This window comes from Aphelocoma coerulescens, chromosome 2 (assembly GCF_041296385.1).
Source record: "Aphelocoma coerulescens isolate FSJ_1873_10779 chromosome 2, UR_Acoe_1.0, whole genome shotgun sequence".
NCBI classification, from domain to species: domain Eukaryota; kingdom Metazoa; phylum Chordata; class Aves; order Passeriformes; family Corvidae; genus Aphelocoma; species Aphelocoma coerulescens.
Window position 1 is genome coordinate 67,602,974 of NC_091015.1, and position 21,946 is coordinate 67,624,919.

A 21,946-nucleotide genomic window follows, 5' to 3' on the forward strand; every position below is an offset into this window, starting at 1 on the left:
GGTACACCCTGGGCAAGCCAAGGGCTACACCCAAGATGGACCCTGGGTCATGAGTTCTTCACATTTTTATAAGTTTGGTTCATTTGCATATAAGGGTTAATTGTCCAATTATAACTTCAGTTCATGATGTAATTACCCCAAGTTTGCCCCCTCTCAGAGGCTTTTAGTTTACACATTTTGGAGCCTGGTGTCCTTGAGGTGGAAACCTAAAGAGGTTTGTTATATCTAACCAGCATGAGAGAACAGCAGCTAACAGACCACAAGAAACTTCAGAGTTACACACTAGGCAGTACAGGATTTGAAAAATATAAAAGTTAAAACCTAAGGCATCACTACTATGACAGCTTAGTTAACATTTTCCATGTAGGGAGGTATGGGTGTTTGGTTGGATAGAGTAGTGGATCATGAGTGGCAGTCACAAAATGAGCTGCAGAGATGTAGCATATTAAGACCTTGGACTTGCGAGCCCACTGAGGAGTCAGAGGGGAGAGCAGACAAACTGCAAGAGTTCAGTCTGTCGTGTTTTCTTCAGGGGTAGTCTAGAGATCATGAGCGAGCTGGGAGTTGAAAAAACAATGTGCTACTTTTTTTTCCCCTTTTTATAAGTAATTTTTGATTTAAGAAGCATTGAGAGTTGGAGATAGATCTTTTTCATAACTGTTTATGGAGGCAAATGCTGTCTCTTCCATGCTAGTGGTTAAAAGCTGTTCCTGAGTGTTTAAGCTGGGTTGTCGTTGTGTAGTCAGGTAGTAGCTCCTTTTACTCTTTGCTTGTGCCGTGTATAGGACTGATGTTTCTTTTTGTTCTTGTAGCTTGCTCTGTTGCATGGGCTGCATCTTCTTTTTATTATTCTAAGGGTAACAAATAACATGAGTCACAAGGCCCCCTCTGCTCAGGAACCCACTCTGTGTACCATGAATTGAGTCATCATAGGACTCAGCACTGTTCTGAAAGAAAACTCCACCTTTGTTGTCCAGGTGTTGTTGCAGAGTTTCTGGCTCCACTCTGCTGAGAGTCAAGTCTGTCCTGGAGAGCCATAATTTTGAAGGTGAACATGTTAAATAAAACAGTTTTCACTGGGGCTAACCTCAAGGTACTTGTTAAAGTGAGCATGCATTATGACTACTACTGAAGCTCAGCTGAGTGATGTAAATAGATGAACCTACAGTCTTTTGACTGTACGTGTGGGATTTGAGGTTGCCTGCTATATGAGATTGTAGAAATAATCTAGCACTTGGTTTTCCCTAGATCATCATATAATCCAAGTTAGTCATGCTTTTCCTGTCTTTCTTTGTGTTTTGGTTTCTGAATATCACAACAAGGTGGTTTGGGTTTTTTTTGGTGTGATGTATACATACTATGTTCTTCATAGGAAGTGTTTTTTAATTTGGAGGCAAATCTCTGAAGATATGTGAGTCCACAGAATATCTGTTCTGCTTGCTCTGCTAAACCCATGACCCAAAGTCAGTTCCAGAACAAGGATAAGGTGTTGGGAACTGTTGAAGTTCTAGATTTCTTGAAAAGCAGAATACTTACTCATTAACTAAAACTTAGGTGATAATAAAAGAATGCTATAAAGGATAGAGGAAGGGAGAAAACCCTTCATGTTTCCCTGCATATGTGATGTGAGGGAAGGCATTACTCTTCAACCTGTTTCAGTGATCAGAGTATGTGAGCAGGGCACTGAGTTTGCATTGAGCTAGTCCTAACTTTTTAGGGAGCTGAAAGTAGATAGTACAGCTGAGAGCAGCAGTGGACACTCAGGTTCTGCACTTGATCTGGTTGGTGTCTCTTTGGCTGGACAGATGGAGCTCAGTCAATGCACTTGGGACATCTCCAAAGGTAGTATCTTTTTTTCCTTATTTTATCATAATTTTTTATTCCAGGTGGTGACACCCTGCTTTTTCCCAAGCAGCTATGAGCTGTAAGTATTTTTGGCACTACTGATATCCATCAGGTTATAGGTTATAGGTTAGATTATTCTTGTAGTCTCCTATAACCTCTTATTATTTAAGTACTGTGCCATCAGCTTGCCTCTCTGAAGGCTTGGCACATCAAGGGTCTATTCCTGAAACTTGTTATTTTGTCCTGTCCCATGCAGGAATCTACATGTTTTATGCTTTTATTTGTGTGTTCTAAATAAAAAAAGAAACAAACCTCAGTAATTATTTGTTTCAACATATTGATGTCTCATGTCAATTTGGAAGTACAAGTAGTGCAACGTTTGTTTGGGACCTACTATTTTTTGTTGCTGGTGGAACCCATACATGGTCAGGATAGGAAAACATTAAGCCTTTTCTGGCTTGCATGACTGTATTTGGTTGTTTTAGCTCCAAGGGTAATATGAGTGATGCTTGGAAGATGGAGTGTAACAGTTACTTATTGAACCAGCACTAGCAGCTGCTAATGTCATTACTAGGACTAAGCAGTCAACAGCTGATGCACAAGTGTCAGCCAAGAGTTCTGTGTATTGTAGGTAAAGTGATATAACCACTGGCAATTAGGAATCCTACATCTCACTTCTGTATTGCTGTGTGAATTGGCCAAGTCACTTTGTACATTTTTGTGTCTTGATTCCCCTGCTGGAAAAGTAGAGGTAATGGTACTTAGCTATCATGAACCACAGAAGTCAAAAGGTACTTTTTAAATTATTATCCTGTAAAGTAAAGCCTGGAAACCTAAATCAGTAATTCCTGGTGTTATGAGGAATGTGAGTATCAACTCATTGGAGGTCTCTCCTAGATTTGACCCAGTAATTTTATGAGTTAACCCATGTCAGAGTCTGAGGATCATTGGTAGGGACTGAGTCAGGAGAGCTGGCCGGAGTGATGATACGTACACCGATTTGATTAAGTGTTGTTCTCCCTTTATTGTTCAACTATGCAAGCTTATATCTACTTTTGCAAAGATTCACGCCCAGTCCCTCTAGACAGCCTCTAATCAGCGGGGGAGCTGACCAGTGTATACCTTCGCCAAGGACTCTCAGGGCTGCCTGCAGCCAGGTGCTTTCCAGGCTTGCCTGCAGCCAGGGGCCAGTTCAGGGGCTTTTCCTCAGCAACCCTGGGTTGTCCAATTTTTCCAGGGGTATCATATGCCCCTGTTCCACAAGGAATCCCTCTATAGATCATTACTGCTAAAATTATAAATAGAAAAGAAACCCTTTCTTGTGTTTGCAGCTCACAGTATTAGGTGCATTCTGGCAACTGCAGTTGCTATTTCTTCTGTGTTGTGCACGCATCCCAAGTATTGATTCTGAAATGGAAAATCTCTTACTGTGATTCAGAAACAATTTTAAACGTAGCCTGTTGGATATGTTACTAGTCATTAATAATTCTGATTGAACTTGGTTTATGTGAACTTGGTTTATGTGTACATAGGGCAATGCTGATGATGTAGTCCCAACTGACTGTGACCTGCTGGCAGGTAAAGAGTGTAAATGGCAAAAATGGCCTCACCTGTTTTAGTTTACTAGCAGGAATGTAGACAGAGGTATATTCAGTCACCAAATAAAACATTTGCTAGTTTGGGCAGAAGGAGTGAATTCTATTTAAATTTCTTGCAGGGATATCTGTAGGTGAAATATTTTCACTACACAGTATACAATATGTTTTATTGCTGAGAGTGAGAGTGAATAGTGTGGTCTGCTTTTGGTGTGAAATGTAGTGACATTTTTATGTTAGGAGTCTTTGTTCAGTACAAGTAAATTTTGTCTATTTAGTGAAGAGTTCTGTTGTTCTGAGGGAGGATGATCTGTGATGGTGTTAGCTGTAAGCAGTTTCTTTGACAATTATTCTGAGTGTAAAGTTTTGACAACATCAAGACTAAGTAGTTGAGATGCTTAGATAATAGGGAGGGCAACATCTATTCAAATGAAACAAACTTTGTGGCATCATAATTTGCTGCTGAACCATGGATTTATCCCCATTCATTCCAGCTAAGAAATTCCAACCTTTTCATTTTCACATGAGTAAACAATACATATGCCTGCTTTAAATCAGTGTTTCATCTATTTAGTCAATGTAAAGGTTGCATGTATAGCTCTCCTTAAACTGGCTTATAAGCAAGAACTGTAGTTAGACTCTCAGTGACGTATTTGTTGGAAGGCTATTGAAGCCTGATGAAATTCACAGATGTTCTTTTTCTTCAAAATATGTGTTTTATTGAGTATTTTCCACTTGGATGTCTGTTACCAAAGGGGCCCTTCCCATTTCTCATGAGCCATGTGTCTTCAAGCTTTATAATGACATTAGGATATACTGACATATATGAACTCAGTGCAGCTGTTTGGAATTTCAGGTGCTAAAATATAAAGCTGCTCCTGTGTTCTAACACTTACTGTGTTCTAACTACTTACTTTATGTTGTCATGCACATTCCTCAGAAAGTGGGATGATGTTAGTCCAGCTCTGTTAATTCAGTCAAATGTTTAGCAAAGATGACTTACTCGGTTGCACTTAATTTTATTTCATGAAGAGACAATGGACTATTTGTGGGAATGGTCTTTCATGACAGAGATTTATAGCTTAACCCAAAAATTAAAAAAAAAAAGGGAAATAGAAGTGGCATGGTCACTGTGTTTGTTTTTTTGTTTTTACCTGAGAGCTGACTTAGCTTATATAGTACTTCTAAAATTAGATAAAAATCAAAGATGGTAGGTTTGTTGAAATGGCCTTCACTGGAATTATTGGATCTTATTTTGAAAGATTGTTAGTTACTCAGTTGATAGTATTTCTTAAATTGATGTTGCTGCCAAAATAAGAAAAGGTTTATGCCCTAACCTTAAAGCTCTGAATACTTTTTGTTTCATCTATTACTTAAAAAAGATAAAAGGAAAGCCAAAGGAAGGATATTATTTTAGAGGTAGTTTTTAGATTCCAGGAAATAGTCTAGAATAGTTTAAGATGCTTCAAAAGGGCAATAAGCTAGTTTTCTTCACTGAATTTCTTTTTTGTTCTTCATGACAGTGTATCTTCGAAAAGAATAAAGCAAACTAAATCTTAGTTCCTCAGAGTCCCATCACTTATGCTGCCAAATTTCTTGTTGTAATGAAATGTGGTGTGAAGGCCCAAACCTCTTATGTACATAGATTCATATCTTAAGATTATTTCGTTAATGAATGGTCCTTATGACTGCATGACTTGTCAGTTTTAAGGCATGTTTAAATAGTGATCTTTATCACAGAAATTTCTGATTAAATGTTAATACCTTTTCTTCCTTCCCCCCCCCTTTTTTTCTTTTTTTTTTTTCCAAATGGTTGCCAAAGAATTCTGCATACCTCTAGGTTGCCGTTTAAATATAACTTTTCATAACTAGCTGTTATAATGGGGAAAGATTAAATGGACATGTATCTGTAACATGTATTTTATCATAACAGTCACTTCATGCTGAAGTTTGTTTAGCTGTTTTGCTAAGTCTTGAGTGGAAGTTTGATCATTTTGATAGAAATTGGGGGTGTCAATGATTCTGATTCCCACCCCCTCCTCCTTAATTATGCAAGACTCTTTTCTGTCTGTAGAGAGAAAAATCAAAGACTTGAACGTTCAGGCCCCTCCTAACAAACTAAAACCTGATTTTGAACAGTGAGTCAGATTGTGCTCTGGACTGTTTCAAAATAGGAGGAGAACAGAATAAAAGTAATTGTTGGTTTGTTTTGGGTTTTTTTGGGGGTGTGTGCGTGTTTCATTTGCTTTTTTAAAAGGAGCAGGAACATACCTTGAAAAAGTTGCTGAAGAAGTGAGAGGGAAGTCACAAAGGCCTTATTCTAATTGCCTATCTCATTTTTTACTTGATATCCATGGTAGTTTATATATACATGTACATACATTCAACCTAGTGCCAATATTTTCTCAAAAAGAAATTAAAAACTAAGAACTGAAAATACATGTTGATACATAAAAGTAAAACCAAACTCCCAGCTATGTACGGGGAAAGTGATGAAGAGAACAGGAAACTTTAAGAAAACTCAGTACTCTAACAGTGTTTGAAAGAATGCTTGTCCCCTTTTCCAAAAAAACCCTCTCCTTCCTTTTTTTCATGCTGTTGAATGCTATCCTCTCTAGAAGCTTTGTATGAGAAAGATCAGTGAATATGACTACATGAATTTTTATCTCTACTGCATTAATTTTTAAACACATCTTTTGAGGAAAACAATGTGAGACGATTTGATGTTATCATGGAACACAGTCCATCTGTTTGTAATGTGGGCATGCAAGAGATTTTTTGAGAAATGGGAAGTTGAATAATTGTTTATGGTATTGGGAAGGCTGTACATGTAGGTGAAGGACTGCATTCTCCAATTTCAAGTGGGGTCTCAGTACTAGAAGATACAAGATGCTAAATTGGGTTAATCAGGCATGACCTCCAATTACAGTGGAGTATGATGACAGTAACTAAACTGAGTTAGAAACTGACATTTATAGCGGCCGGGTTGGGGTCTGTGGCTCAGACCCTGGAAGCTGTGACTGACCCAGAGAGAGTGTCCCGCAAGGGACAGTCTTCCAGAGGTTTGTGGCGGTCCCTCAGCTGCCAGGCTGCCTTCGCAGAAAGGTGCCTGTCTCAGCAGGCTGTCAGCTCTTAAGTGATTTCAGTGAGAGTGACTTCAGCTCTTGTTCTGTGAGGCAAACCCCAGGCTGGACCAGGAGGAGAGAGACGAGAGGCTCGTATAGCAGTTCCGCATGAGGCAGCTTTATTAGTCCACACCCCATGGAGGGCAGGCTAGAGATGAGCTCTCCGAACTCAAACGGGGAGAAGGGTAGAGAAGGGATACAAGGGTGGGTGTGAGAGGGTAGAAGCCAGTGGGTTACAAGGAATCTACATAGGGTCTCCCAGAGGATCATGGTTCTTGTTTTCTCTCACCCTCACCGAAAAGTGCTGTGTTTTCCAAGGGGATTCTGCTGGGAGGTTATGCAATCTCTTTATCTCAGCAGGCCTCCTTCCAGGGCAGGGGCTGGGCATACTCCACAGACACATACAATGATTTTGCTCTGCCAGCTCTAAATTTGGTTTTCAGCTTAAATCAGTAAAAGCTTTTGTGAAAAATGTGTCAAGTGAGTTTGGTTTGTAATATGTGTCTGTGACTAATGGCTAATCAGTTCTCATGTTTTCCTGTCTTTCTTCTTTCAAGCAATAGCATGGAAATCTTATGGAAAACTGGGAACATGCCCAGCTCTATTATTTAGGGAGACTTCCTTTTTTCCTATGTGTTACATTCAAACTTTAGCTCACAGGGCCTGTGAGATGCATGCAAAGCAAGCATTGTATGCACATAGCAGGCATGATTTGGTGAAGGTGAAGGATGTGCTAAATCTACCAGACTTTCCCATTGCTGTGAACTTTCCTGGCTCCTTTTAAGACTGTCACCAGAGCAGTTCTTAAGGGAGTGCTGCGGGCTATAGCTGCCTGTCTCATGCACGTGCCTGCACATCATGGGAAGGGAAATGCAACAGGCTTGTTCTGTTCTCTGGTTTGTTTGCAAAGGGCGGGAATATCCAGTGGAGGTTTGTATTTGCCTGTTCAGTTCCTGCTCTGTCACCATCCAGAACTGCAGTGCTCATGTCTCCATGAAGAAAACTGGGGGCTCTGGAGAAACATTTATGGAGGCATGTTTCTTCACTTCCAGTTCATAAAGCTTTCTTGAGCTTGCAAGGAAGCACAGGTGGCTTGAAACTTTTTGAAACTTTTTTTTAAAGCTCTTTCTGTCTTGCTGTTCAGTTTTGCTTTATTAAATTTTGACTTGTGCTTTTCTTTTCCTTTCCTTTTTTTTTTCAGCTTAAAAAAAATTTCTACTTGTCTTAATTTCTTGATTTGTTAGTCCTAGAAATGCAGAACAGACTGATGAGACACTTTCTTGACAAAACCTGTGAGCTGATGCCTGATTTGAAACACTTGACATGAATATTTTTCAAACTTTTTTTTGGATTTCTATGGGGTTTGTTTTCTGATTTTAGAATTCAAATGCCTAAAGTAAAGCCATGGACCCCAGAGACATGCAGAGTCGAGGTTCCAAAATGCTGTTTTAAATGCAGTCAGTACCTTTTTCGTAAATGTATCTGACTTAGTCATAAGAGGGCACAGAGAATAAAACTGCATGAATTGGCCACCCCCCCACTCCCTCAAATTAATGAAATGCAGTCATCCTGAATTGAGCTGTGCAATGCACACTAAGTTCAAAACCTAGTCGTTGCATTTGTCAGGAAGGAGGGCTCATGTTTTTTCTAGGAATATTAGAGAATGACAAGATTTAATAAGAATTTAAATATGAAGTTTTGTTATAATACAATATGTTCAGTTCCCGGCATTCATGCAAAATGAAATGAAAAGCAGGCTTTCTTTGAACAATCTGCAGAAATAAGGAATCAGCAAGAGGGAAAGGTTTGGTAGTTTCCAGAGCCAAATTTGCCTGCTTGTTTATTTTCTCCAAATTGACTTCAAACCTTTCTACTGAGTGTGGTACTTTTGCAAGGCAGAAGCATCTGCTTTTCAGAAGTGTGACACTAATTACTATAGCAGATAAATCCAGAAGTGTGATGTTCTTCCAAGGTATAGCATGCGTCTTTCTGCTTTCCCAGCTTTCTTTTTCTAAAGCAAAATTATCCCTGTTTCAGATTCCTCAGTATCGATAGTTTTTAGACGGCATAGAAACTTTTTATATGTGTTTAACTTCATTAAAAAGCAAATGGACTTGCATAGGTTCTGCTTGACAGCTCACACTGGAAAAGGGAAATACCCACTACAGGGTGTATTTTTTCTGCTTATTGGCATAATTTTCTATTCTTTCATAGCTTATCCTGAGAGTGACAGATCTTATGTCCCTTGTGAAAATGCCTCTGGTTAATCTTTGAAAATGCTTTCTCAGCACTAGAATGTGTAAAAGGAAGGACAGTACTAATGCCATCACTATAAAGCAAATGCTAGCCAAATGCTGAAATAATAAATGACTGTGGCATTAGTTAGTACAGTGTAATCGAGGACTGCCACTTTTCTTTCAAAAGGAAAAGACAGATCTTTTAGTGTTAACGTAAAAATCAGGTTTTTTTATAGTCAGAATTCATTGTAATAAGCGCAATGAATCATGTATCCATGTGGACCATTCTCTTCAGATAGAACTGTGAAGCAAGTGCAATACTTTAGGTGAAATTCTGATGTTTGGTCTGACTGCTATATAATGGTGGATTCTGTTTGTTTATTGCTTAAATAAACTTCAGTCTCTGGCATCCCATTTGATTTTAGTTCACTATCAAGTAAGAAAGTATTAAATTTTTTCATTTAATTTAGGTTTTCCACATTGGTGCAAAAATTTAGTACTTGCTCATAAGTAGAAAGGTGTGGCAGAAGTGTTTACATATGAACTTGCTTTTGATTCTTCTTATTTAATGTCATTAAATGCTGGAGTCTGACCTCATGGCTGTTTCTTGGAGAAATGTCACAACACCACCTGGTAGATTTCGAGAGTGGAAAGGGGGAATTAATTGGGTTTTGGATGTCTTTAAGGTGCAGTCCAAATGAGAAGTGTTTAGGGCAAGATAGCCCTACCGATGAGCAAAACAAAGTTAACAAAGTTAACAAAGATGAAGAAACCGCAAGCGCTGTCATTTATCTTTTGCTTTAATGACTTTTTTTTCCTTCAGAGAGGCTGTTTTCAGGGAATCATTATCAGGAATCAGTGATGGTTTTCTTCCATAATGGTAGGAGAGGGAGGTGGGATAATTGGTTTTGGAATGATTTTAGCTCATTCCATGGAAAAGTGGTTTTTATTTCTAACCATCTCAATCTAATTTCCTTTGAACTGTCTTTATTGGGGGGCGACAAGAGGGATGTTTTGTTGTTTTTAATATTGAAATGCTGTGATCGGTGAGGTGCAGAAGTAGAACCATCAAATCACACAATGGTGTGGTTGGAAGGGACCTTAAAAGATCATCTAGTTTCAAATCCTCTGCCATGGGCAGGGACACCGTGCACTAGACCAGGTTGCTCAGAGCCTCATCCAGCCTGGCATTGAACTCTTCCATGGAGAAGCACTGCTTCTCTGGGCAACCCGTGCCAGTGCCTCACTACCCTCACAGTAAAGAATTTCTTCCTAATATCTAATCTGAAACTACCCTCCTTCAGTTATAGCCATTCCCCCTTGTCCTATCACTGCATACACTTGTTAAAAGTTCCTCTCCAATCTCCTTGTAGGCCCTTTTTAGGTACTGGAAGGCTGCTTTAAGATCTCTCTGGAGTCTTTTCTTCTTCAAGCTAAGCAACCCCATCTCTCTTACCCTGTTTTCATAGGAGAGGTGATCATAGCCATCCTCTGGATCCCGCTCCAGCAGGTCCACATCTTTCTTGTATTGGGCCCCCCAGAGCTGGATGCAGCACTCCAGGTGGGTTTTCACAAGAACAGAATAGAGGGGCAATCTGCCTTGACCTGCTGACCACACTGCTTTTGATGCAGGCTGGGATATGGTTGGCTTTCTGGACTGGAAGCACACATTGTTGGGACATGTCAAACTTCTTGTTCACCAACATTCCCAAGTCCTTCTTCCCAGGGCTGCTCTCGATCCATTCTTGGCCCAGACTGTATTTGTGCTTGGGATTGTCCCAACCCAGGCACAGGACCTTGGATTTGATGCAGCAGCTTGGAAAAAACCAGAGACCTCTGCTGCTTCTAGCAGGATCCATCTTTATTACACACACTCCAGTATTTATATGTTTCTATTATGGGAAAGTTTCCAAACTTTCCCATAGTAGAAACATATAAATAAGAAGAAGTCTTGGGAATGTGCAGAAGGAAAGACAAAACAGCTACACCACCAAACACCTGGCAGGGCAGACTTCTCTGCCCCTTATCAGCCATTCATTCAAAAAATCCACCTCCCAGTGTTCTGGGAGGTAAAAGAGAAACATTAATACATGGTGTTTATGGCTGCAGTGAGTTCCCTGGTTTGCATCTTTCCCAAGAGAACAGAAGGCCTTTATCAAAGTCAAGATTAACGTGAGAAGTTGCTCTCTGCACAGGGCTTTTGTTAAGGCCAGAATGGCTGCTGCAGGCCGCTGCTTCTGCATTTGACCTTGTTGAACTTCATGAAGTTCACACAGGCCCACCTCTCCAGCTTGTCTAGGTCCCTGTGCATGTCATCCTTTCCCTCCAGCATGTCCATCACACCACACATCTTGGTGTTGTTGACAAACTTGCTGAGGTTGCACTTGATCCCACCTTCCATGTCACTGACAAAGATGTTACACTGCCAGTCCCAGTAGCCACCTAAGGTTTGCCACTGGTCTTCACTTGGACATTGGGCCATTGACTGCAACACTGTGACTATCCAGGCAATTCTTTATCCACCGAGTGGTCCATCTGTGAAATCCATGTCTCTCCAATTTAAAGACAAGGGTGTTATGTGGGACAATGTCAAATGCAATGAACAAGACCAGGTAGATGATGAAAGTCACTCTTCCCTCATCTGCCAGTTCTGTAGTGCTGTCATAGAAGGCTACCAAATTTGTCAGGCAAGATATGCCATTAGTGAAGTCATGTTGGCCATCACCAATCACCTTATTTTCCACGTGCCTTAGCATAGTTTCCAGGAGGATCTGCTCCATGATCTTGCCAGGCACTGAGGTGAGACTGACTCGTCTGTAGTTCCCTGGGTCTTCCTTATTTCCCTTTATAAAAATGGGGGTTATGTTTCATTTTCTTGCAGTTAGTGAGAACTTCAAGGGAATGCTACAACTTCTCAAATGTGATGGGTAGTAACTTAGCCACTTCCTCAGCCAGATCCCTCAGGATCAATGGATGTATCTCATGTCCCATGGACTTGTGCTCTTTCAGGTTCCTTAAATGGCCTTGGACCGTGTGGTCTCCTACAGCAGATGGTTCTTCATTCTCCCAATCCCTACCTTTACCTTCATTGCGTATTTCAGCCTTTTCTATGTCGTGGATAACCAGGTCTCCCATATCCTTCCTGAGAAAACCCACATTTTCCCTAGTCTTTCTTTTATCACCAATGTACCTATAGAAACTTTTTTGTTACCTTTGATGCCCTTGGCCAGATTTAATCATGTCAGTGTTTTAGGTTTCCTTACTAGTTCCCTGGCTGCTCAGACAATCTCTCTGTTCTTCTTAGGCTATCTGTCTCTACCTTCACCTTTTAGAGGGTACCTTTTTGCATTTGAGTATGTCTGGGATCAACTTGTTCATCCATGCAGTCCTCTTGGAATTTATGCCTGATTTCCGCTTGGTAGGGATGCATTGCTGTTGAGCCAGGAAGAGATGATCCTTGTATTTCATCCAGCTTTCTTGAGCCCTTTTTCCCTCCAGTGCTTTAAGCCCACGGCATTCTACCAAGGAGATCCCTGAAGAGGGCCAAGTCTGCTCTCCTGAATTCCAGGGTAGTGAGCTTGATGTGCATGTTCCTTATGATGGTGTCCCGCAGTGGTAGGGATGAGAAGAGAGATCCAACAGGCAGGAATTGTGCAGCATGATTGATTTATTTAATTATTTTACAAACTCTTTTATAGACTTTTTTCTTCACAGTCTAATTGGTCAAAGGATCAGCCACCCCTCGGGGTGATTGGCTAAAATCCTAAAACATCCATTGTCAAAATATTTTTTCTACTATACCATAAACAAAGCTCTGCAAGGTTGCAGGTGTTCATAGTTTATAGAACTCAGCTAATATCTTCCGTGAGAGAGAAAAGTATTTCACGGGACTGGGAACAAGCAAGAAAATTCTTGCTAGCAGCAATATTTGTATCCACAGCTCCCCACTACCCCGAGGATCTAGAACTTCACTGCTTTGTGGTCACTGCAGCCCAGGCTTCCCTTGAGCTTCGTGCTCCCCACCATCCGCTCCTTGTTGGTGAAAACAAGATCCAGCACAGCACTCCTCCTCGTTGGCTTATCTGTCACTTGGAGAAGGAAGTGATCAATGCCTTCCAGGAGCTGCTGGATTGCCTGTGTCCTGCTGTGTCATCATTCCAACAGATACTGCGTTGTATGATGTCCCTCATGAGGACCAGGGCTTGTGACCCTTGAGGCCATTCTGTTTTACTGCAGAAGGCATTAGCTCAGCCTTCCTGGTCAAGTGGTCTGTAGTAGGCCTGCACTATAATGTCATCTGTTCCTGCCTTCCCGCCCTTTCATCCTGACCTGTAAACTTTCAATCAGCTCCTCATCCATCATGAGGTAAAGCTCTATGCACTCCAGCTGGTCATTCAAAGAGGGTAACAATGTCTCCTCATCATCTCTGCCTGTCCTTCTTAAAGAGCCTGTACCCTTCCATTCCAAAACTCTAGTCATAGGAGTTGCCACAGCCCGTGGCGTAAATCAAATCTCTCCTGATCGGAGAGTTTTTAAAGTCCTTGCCAGGGTTAGTTCGAGAGACAAATGGAGGCTTTCAGCCTTCACTACTGCTAGATAGTTGTTTATTAAGTCTTATCAGAGAAACAGAGTCACTAGCATGACCCAGACACAGCACAGAGCAGAGAATGCAGGAGAAAGCCTAATTATCAAGATTTACACAGCCTTTTAAAGATAATTTAACCAATGGTTACTAAAAATGTATATTATTTTCACTTTCCTACCAATTATTCAGTTATTACTGAACTATATAACACAGTTATTACTGTGTTATTCAGTAACACAGCCAGGAACTGCGGAATTTTTTGTCCAATTATCCCAAATTACTTTTGGGATATGGAGAATATGGAGTAGTAGAAGAAAAAGAAGGTTTGGAGAACAACAACAATCCTCCATTTTGATGTTTTTTGCTCTTATCTATTTACTACAAAGAGAAGCCCAAAGCCTCTAAATGTTTAACCCTGTGGCAATCTTACATAGTAGTCTATCACCTAATTCACACCATTGTATTTTCTAGTTCTTGTCTGATAGTTGGCAATTTTTTCCATTGATGAAGGTCAAAACAGTGTTGTTCAGGGGGATTAAAAACCCTTCAAAACAGGCAGAGAAATATTCTCTGCGTTCCTACAGGAGTAATCCCAGTGTGTTTCCATGATGTCAGTAAGGTCGTAAGCATGCACATGTGTTATGCATGTTAGCCATAATATACTGAGTATACTGTTATCACGGTGTTCAGTATCTTAGATTGAGTCAAAATATAATGACTGCACATGGAGCTAATGAAATGTGATAGGCATCAAATTTCCTGTTGTCTCTTACTTCTAGTTTTACATCAGGAAAATAATTCTCTTAATACAGATCACAGTTCCCTCTTGGCAACCTCCTTCTACACACAGTATTAGAGAAAAACACCCCAAAAATGATGTGATGAGATATTTTAATATTTGGTGATGTTTTCCGTGTGAGGTATCACATATTTTGCCTATGGCAGTATGTCTTCCATGTGGAAGAGAACTCAGAAACTGGAAACAGCAGGCACGAGATGAATAGGGAAGGAGGGAAGGGAGGACTTACACAGTTTTGTTACAGAGACTGTAAAATCAGTTTGGCTGTTCTGGTTAATTTTTTTTTTTTTCTTTACTTTTTTCACTTGGATGTCCCATAGATTTGTGTGTGATCTCTTTCAATTTTCTATTTTTTTTAGGACTTGAAACCAGAAAGATTTATAATTGGCACAGCTATCTCTTAGAGTGGTTAGAGTGGTCACCCCATGCCAGTGTAGTAAATAATGATGAAATTTCAAGAAGAAAGGTCAAGCCTTCACTAGAACTTTAGAAATTTGAAGTTTAAGTCTTCAATCTCAATGGGACTGGTAGTCTTGGTTAAGATCTTTAGCTTGGTTATTTGAATATACTTTCAAAGCCCCTCTTCATATGTGTCCTGTCAGAGACTTGAAGCTGGATCATCCACATCTTGAACAAATGTACCATAGTAGTTAGCCAGTGAAGGAGTTTATTTGTAAATTTAGTCCTACAGCTGATGAATAGGCAGCAGGAGTAGCAGTATTTGTCTTGAGGGCAACCATTTTAAAGCTGTGATGGGAGCATATGGAGACTTGAGTGTACACCCTTATTACATACATACATACATACATACATACATGCACACACTCTGTGAGTATACAGACTCATCTGTTTACCTTAGATGGTTCTTTCAGCACACCTCATTTCAGCACTCTTCCCTTTAAGTCAGAAGAAAAAAGAAACAGTGGGATCCTGCTAGTTGAGATAGTTATGTCAAGCCCTGTGCTGCTAGCACTCTGTGTTTCCTCTCAGTACTAAAGTGGAGAGGGCTATTGCTTCTAGCAGAGTGAGAGAATATGAGACATTTCAGTAGAAGCTTGACAAACTGGAGAGCAAATTCAAAACATTAAAAAAGAAAGGAGAAGAGTTTCTCTCTTCTTATTCCATATTCCACCTGATAGCTACCCTAGAAAACTTCCAGACTGTACCAATCCAATGCCAAACTGAGAAATACATGGACAAAACTCCTTTTAACTGGCACACATTTGGTGTAAACCTCATTTATGTCTCTATACACAATTACACTAATAGGCTACGTAGTTGTTGTGGAAGGGTGGGTGCTGAGTTCAGCTTATATATGAACTTTCTGGTGAAGGGCCAAAGTGGGCAGTGCGTTTTCCCAAATGCTCTGCTCATGAACCTCATGGAGTCTCTTTGTATGGAGATTTCCAAGTGAATCAAAAACTGTATTTTGTGTGTTTTGCCTTTTTCTATTTGGGTCTGTGTATTTTTGCTAAGTAGCAGTGGGTGTGCTTAGACTGTGACATAATAGTAACTAAAGTTATACACTTGTTTGTCCTATATATCACCTTTAATCTGCTGAGAAGAACCTTGAAGTTTCAAACAATAGGGTTCATGGGTTGAATTAATAGCACTGGTCAGTCTGTATGTTAGTTGTTCTGACTGACAGGTTTGTACTTTCAACACTGTGGAGATTTGATAGCTGACAAGGTAAGTCAAGCTCTTGAGTAAAAAAAAAATCAAACAAACGCAAAGCATATTCTCATGGATTAACTGTGAGCCAATCTCACATTGTAAGCATTTTGGTTGATGTAGGATGTATGCCCTGGTAAACTGTGTGTGGTTCATTTAACTAAGCAAGGTGTTGCAGGTGTTGTAATTTATACTCTGAAAACCTATAGCTCTTTCCAGCTGAGATTTGTAACTAGAGTCTAGAATCTGGAGTCCAGTGACCTACCAAAAAAAGTTGACAATTATGAAACTGCCTCTTCAGTTCAAAATGTCTTTCCAACAGCAGGATTTAGAGGCCAATTTTTAGTTGTACCACTTTTAGTTGTACCACTTTTAGTTGTAGGTTTTTTGTAGTAATGAATTGGCTCTTTTCTTTTAAAACGTCTGTTGTAAACCTCTATTGATACAACTTAGCATGTTTTAAAGCCTTGAGGAGATTTTTTTTGTAGAGTACTTAGAGAAAATTCTCAACAGTTCATTTCATTAATATCCACCCAAGTATCTGTTTTCATGAAAAAGCATAAAATGAGAGATTGGGTTAAAATGCAAAAGGGAAGATGTGGTTAGCAATGTACATCTCCATGGACGTTACACCTAGGAATAAACACTCTCAGTAGCTGAGTACTGTCATATAAGACCTGAATATACAGGACAATAGTGCAAAATTAATTAATTTTCCATATCTGTTTGAAAGGTAGTTTGCTTATTAATACTGTAGAGTGAATATGTACTTCTGAATGATTTTTGTGTGTGTGTGTGTGTATGCCATTAGGATGGGATTTCTTAGAATGTACTTAAACTATCTGGAGAATTAAAGTCAGTTGTGTTAACTTTTCTCCTTTTGCAGGCTAATAACTCTGAGGTGGTTAAAAATAATGTAAGCAGAAGTGCAAGTAATTCTATTTTATTTATTAATTTTTCTTTTACTTGGCCTGATTTATTTTCCTGCTTGTGGCTCCTTATTTGTATTACATCTTCACAAAACACTTGTTGCTAGCCATTTTCAAAGTACGGACTTTGGTTTCTGTACTGTGTGAAATTAGCTTCTGATTAGGACCATTAGCATTTTTTTCCACCACTGAGTTTTTTCAGGAACAATGAAATGAACTCTGCATTCCTTATTTTTAAATCAAGCAGGGGAGAAATGAAGGGAAATATTATAATCTTCATAGACTGAATTGTATTCAGAGGTGTTCAGAAAGTCAAGAGATACCTTTTTTCAGCAAGTAAAATATTAATTCTTGTATTGTGTTCAATGTGAAATTGATCTTCTAGCTTTTATTTGTTCCAGTTATTATGCCATGTTATTTAAAAAACAAATTAAGTGCCCTTTCCCAACCCTTTATTACTATGGCTGTAGTACTCCTCGTAAAAGTAGTATTAATGACATTTATTGAAGTGCAATAGAACCCAGCTGTCTAATTGATGTAGAAAATTCTGCAAATAGGAAGTGTAGCCCAATACTGACAGCACTTACAAGTATACTTTTAGCACAATTTCTGTAAAAGAAATAAGACAAAAATGTCAACTTTTTAAAGTCCTTTGGAGCTACCTTTTAACATAGATGTCAAATGTTGTAGATTTCTAAATAAATCATGGGAGATGCCTATAGTTAACTATCTGCTAGTTGGCAACTGTGATACAGGTGTTTGATTCGCCACTGTGAAAATGAGGCTAAAATTTTAAAAGGGATAGAAGAAAGGACTTGCAAGATGCACATGATCTTCACCGATTTATTGTTCAATTTCACACCAGCTCTCTATTGCAATAAATGAGCATCTGTTTCACAGTGTTAGCCCTATGTGCATTGCATTTATTTTGCGATGCTGTCCATGGTTCAGTGCTGCAGGCTTCTGCGGGTGCCACTCTGTGCAGGGCATGAAGAGTTCTGATCTCTGACTACCTATGTAGACAGGAGATGTTCAAAGAGGTTACATTTGTATTAGCAGTGTAGTTTGTTTACTTTAACTGACAATAAATGTTTTTCTACAACCAAGTGTATCTCTGTGTTGGATCCATGCTACTATTGACACTGTTTCAGTAAAATTAGAATTATTTCTAATTCTAAAATATATTTGATATTGAGACCAGCTAAAATGCCTAGTGACATGATTGTTTCTCCTTTCAGTTCACTGTTCTTTTCCTTAAATAGACAAATTAACTAAAATTAAAAAATCAGAAAAGAGCAAACTTCTTAGTTATTTGCATGTGAATAATTGGTTTTGACAGCTGCTTATAGTGAAACAAACGTGAAGCAAAATAATGAGATCATTCTCTGATCTACTTTCTAGTTGGAAGTTTTTAGCACCTTTGTATTACATCTGAATACTTCAGAGGGTTTCCTGTTTCTACTGGTTGTTACACAAGCCAAGATCATGTTTCTTGGCTTTTTTTTCTGTACATGTGATACTTTGTGCACAGCCATTTTGAAAGCAGCTTTAATAGCAAGCAATGTTTTTTCAGCTGTGCCTTTTGTTTTATTGCATTTTGCATTGATTATTATTTGACCATTAGCGAGCTTCCTGAAATTGTTGGTAGTTACTTTCTATGGGCCAGTATATTCCAGGAGCAAAGGTTGATGTGGATTGAAGTGCAGAATAAAGGTCCAATCTGAAACACAGATTTCTATTGGGAAAAAAGAGGAGGTGTAAAGCTACAAGGCTGGGTGACTCACAGAATGCCGTCTCCAGACAGTGGGGCTGGATGCAGCCATGAGATGAGGCTTGGATGAGGCTTTTGCAAGTCTGGTTCTGTGACTGCAGCACACATCCCATCTGTGTGGTGCTAATGGGAGGTGCATCCCTTGTCTTTCTGTTCTTTTCCTTCTAAGTTTGTGCCATGCTTGTTCTCCTTTTTTTTTATTAACTAAATTGGAAGAGGCTGCTTTAACAGTTTTGTGTCTCTGGGATTTCTTTTCCTTTCTCTCTCTCCTTTGCATATTATTTCATGGCATCTGGTCCAGGAAAGTAAAGATCTCTTACTTTTTCCTGGCAATGTGTCTGCTAATGGAATATTTTTAGTGTCAGCCCTTACTGCTTTATAGGAAAGCTATGTGAACATCAGCCAAGACAGTTTGACTTGGTTGTGACACTACCTCGAATTCAAAATTTTGTTAGTTTCATTCTAGTGTTCAGAGTAGCTCTGAGGCATGGATAGCACATTCTTACTTGGGAAATCAGAAGTGCATTTTCTTACATTTAGAGAGCTTCCTCATGCCCTTATGGGCTGCAATGTTATTTTATTCTTAATATTAACATATTTGAAAGAAATAAATTGAACTTCTTGTTTCAGCTAAAGGCTAGCAGAAATGATTCTGTCACTTTCTCTTCAAGAATTGTGTGCATATAATTTTCTGTTAGTTAAGAGGTGCTTTAAATTTGTGGTGAAAGTTTACTTCAGTTTTGATCTCTTTGTCCTGGGTTGAGGTGTATTCTATTACCACCCTCATGAGCCATTGAAATTAGGTGGGGCAGTGTTTCCTTGCCTCCTCCCCCCAGACTATCTTTCTGTTAATGGCCCATCATTGTCCTGCCGCATGACTCAGAGATAACTCCCTCCGGACCATCTTCTGTTAACGAGCCTAATCAACACTTGGCCTCATGACTCATTACCCCATTGTGAGATGCTCCACCCAGAGGGAGAAACCAAGCATCCCATCGTGGATATAATCTGGGACTCTGAGCACCAAAGATACTGGCTCCACTGGATTTCCAGAGGACAGGACCTACGCAGCCACCGCTGGACTTTCTGAGGAAGAGCAGACCCCTTCAACTACAGGATCACCACTTCAGAGGACTGCTACTACCACCCTGCCTAACAGGAACTCAGGTTGTATCTTGACTCTGTCAGTGTTTTCTTTTACTTTCTTTTCCTTTTCTTTAATTTCCATTAAATTGTTATTCTGACTTGGTGCCTCCCCCTGGTTTGTTTTCAAACTAGCACACTCTTGCATCTTAACTAGGTCTGAGAGAAACTCAGGAGATCCACTCTGAAGGCTTTCCCTTTGCCGCCACTTTTTTTTTTTTTCTACTTTGCATATTAACTATCTCTTTACAGGAAATAGAGCGCATACATACAAAAACTTTGTATTAGGTGCTACTTGGTCATGCCATACAGGACTTCTGCAGAGCCTCACAATGTGGTACATGTGAATTAATGCAGAAATCTTTACACTCTGCTATGTCTGTTGTGCTTCATTACAATGCCTGTGGATAGTACTCATTCAGGAAGCTGTTTCAAAGCTCTAGCATAATTATGAAACTCTGCTACAACTGCAGCTGGAGCACATATATTATTTTAGTCAGTTGAGGCAATCTCCTTACCTAACACTTAATGTAGTAATACTTATATATGGATATGTTGGGGTTCCCCCTCCCGGCGTGGGGTCTGGGGGGAGGGGACCCTGGGGTAGAGGCATGGCCTACAGTGTTTCCCTACTCCCTGGTCAATCCTGTTCCCCATTGGTTATTTTGTGTTCCCCTGCCTGGGAAGGACACTGGTTGTCCTGTGATTGCTCAGTTCTTCGGCAGTCCCCCGGCCATGTGGCTGGAGAATAAAGATCTCTGAAACATCTATGAAGAATCAGTCCCTATTTCTTTCCACGGGCCCCGCTGTCTAATGCATGTTGCAGGAGACCCCACTGCAACAGATGGTGATGAATGCAGGCTGCATATTGATCCCTGGAGACAGCAACTATGATTTGTGAGTAAACTCTCTGGATTTCTCTTCTTGCTTTTGTTTTGCTGTTCCATAAACTATGGAGGAACTGTGGAAAGACTCATGGCTGTCCGAGCCACATAGGGACATTTATCTTAAACTTGAAAAGATTCTTGAATAGCAATATGTAAATTTTAGCTTAATTCAGGCTCAAAAAGAACTGAGACACTTCCTGGCATGGTTGTTTAAAAACTTTTTCTACATTTCTTGGGACTTGATTCTTACCAAAGACTTTTGGAAGAATGTTTGGACATAGTTAATTTCTGAGTCAAAATATATGCCGATGGAAGAATATTTCCATGAATATTATCTAATTATGGAGACTGTTGAACAATATCAGCTGTGTCCTTGTGAAGGGAAACATGCCTCAGACACCGCACAGCCTCAGCCACGTGTGCTGAGTGCTCTGCGGGTGGCGGAGAGGCAGTTCCCGTGTGCGGGCGGGCCAGTGCGAGCTGTGGTGTTGGCAGTGGACCCAGGCGCAGTGGGAGCAGCGTGATGGAGCGGACCCGGTGGTGCCCGCCTGGCCCTGTGCAGCGCATGGTGGAGTGAGCCCCGTGAACACCCGGCCAAGAGGGGTGGTACATGGGCGATGGCCGGCGGAAATGGTGGTGAAGCGGAGCTGCGCATAGCAAAAAAACACGCCGGAATGGAGTCATTTGCAGGGCATGGGGTGGCTGCCGCGCGGAGGCCCAGCCAAGACGTGGGCGTGATGCCAGGCAGCAGCAGCCCAGCTGTGACCAGAGATGGCGGCAGCGGCGGTGCATGCGGAGCTGAGCAGTGCGGCCTGGCCTGGCCTGTGCAGCCCCGAATGTGACCCCAAGAAGTCGAGACTCCGCGGCGAGAGCGCGCAGACATGGGCAGCCCTGGCAGCTCTGGCAGCTCCAATGAGGGAGCAAGCAAAAGCGAAAGTGAAAGCAGGAACACAGAGAGACAAAAAACAGCAGTGACATGGAAAAAAGAAAAAATTATTGTAGCTAAGGTTTTAGGAACAGTAAAATGGCATAATATCAAACAAAATTATGGTTTTATAATGAGATGTGACAAGGAAGACGTATTCATTCATCGTACTGCCATTATGAAGAATAACCCCCAAAAATATACCCCAACGTAGGAGACGGAGAAGTAGTAGAGTTTAAGATTATACAAGGAAGGAAAGGCCCGCAAGCAGCAAATGTTACCGGGCCTGATAGTGTTTCTGTGAAAAGCAGTATATATGCCACAAATTGTAGTCATGTCAGACAATATCCCCATTATAAGCAACCCATATAGTCTCCCTTTCCCAATCCTACCTTTCCCTTTTATCCAATATCCTATTATCCCCAGTGTATTCC

General features: G+C 40.4%; 1 protein-coding gene across 15 annotated transcripts in view; it reads left to right on the forward strand.

Moving 5' to 3' along the window:
• Nucleotides 1-21,946, forward strand: part of TNS3 (tensin 3) — a 218,302-nt gene that overhangs the window by 57,851 nt on the left and 138,505 nt on the right. The window contains exon 1 of one of the 15 annotated variants that reach the window (XM_069007892.1): nt 1,904-1,924. The exons of the other annotated variants lie outside the window; for them this stretch is intronic. The gene's annotated coding sequence lies outside the window, so the exon portion shown is untranslated. Of the gene's footprint in view, nt 1-1,903; nt 1,925-21,946 lie in introns of those variants that run through there. 15 annotated transcript variants of the gene reach the window in all.